We start from the raw sequence: 605 nt of genomic DNA, 5'->3' as shown, positions 1-605 counted from the left end.
CCTACTGGAGGGTCGGAACTGGAAGATTGGGGGGGCTCGAAGTCTGGTTTTAGTTATAAAACAAGGCTTTCTCTGTACTCCTAGCACAATAATATTGCTTTTGGCACCATGAAGTTACCCCCCTTATAAATGGAAGAGATCCCCAAAAATGGAGAGGGGAAAAAGAGGAAAAGTGAAACGTTGGCAAGACACAGAGGTAGGTGACTTAGGAGAGCAAGTTACCAAGGTGCAAAGGCCTTCACGTGAAAACCTTACCAGACATGTTGCAGCCTGCTCCCCGGGCGCCTATGAGGCGATGACGTGGACGTCGATTAAGGCAGCCCCCTGCACTTCTCTGATTCAGAGGGGTTGGGTGAATGCATCCAGTTGTGCAACTGATTAAGTATAGCCTTTTCCCTTATTTTTCTGATGCCATTAAATCCAACTACAACTAAATGTTGTGCCACTGTACTGACCATGAATTGTTAAAACATGCTTTTCCAAAATGTATGTCAAACTGCTCACTGTGTTTGCAACACGTGGTATGTGATTGTGAACTCTGACCCACCATGATGTTAATAACGGCAGCACAGCAGCTCCAAGACACAAATTCATTGAGAGCCTTC

Source organism: Salmo salar, chromosome ssa22 (assembly GCF_905237065.1).
Source record: "Salmo salar chromosome ssa22, Ssal_v3.1, whole genome shotgun sequence".
NCBI lineage: Eukaryota > Metazoa > Chordata > Actinopteri > Salmoniformes > Salmonidae > Salmo > Salmo salar.
This window is presented reverse-complemented; position numbering follows the sequence as displayed.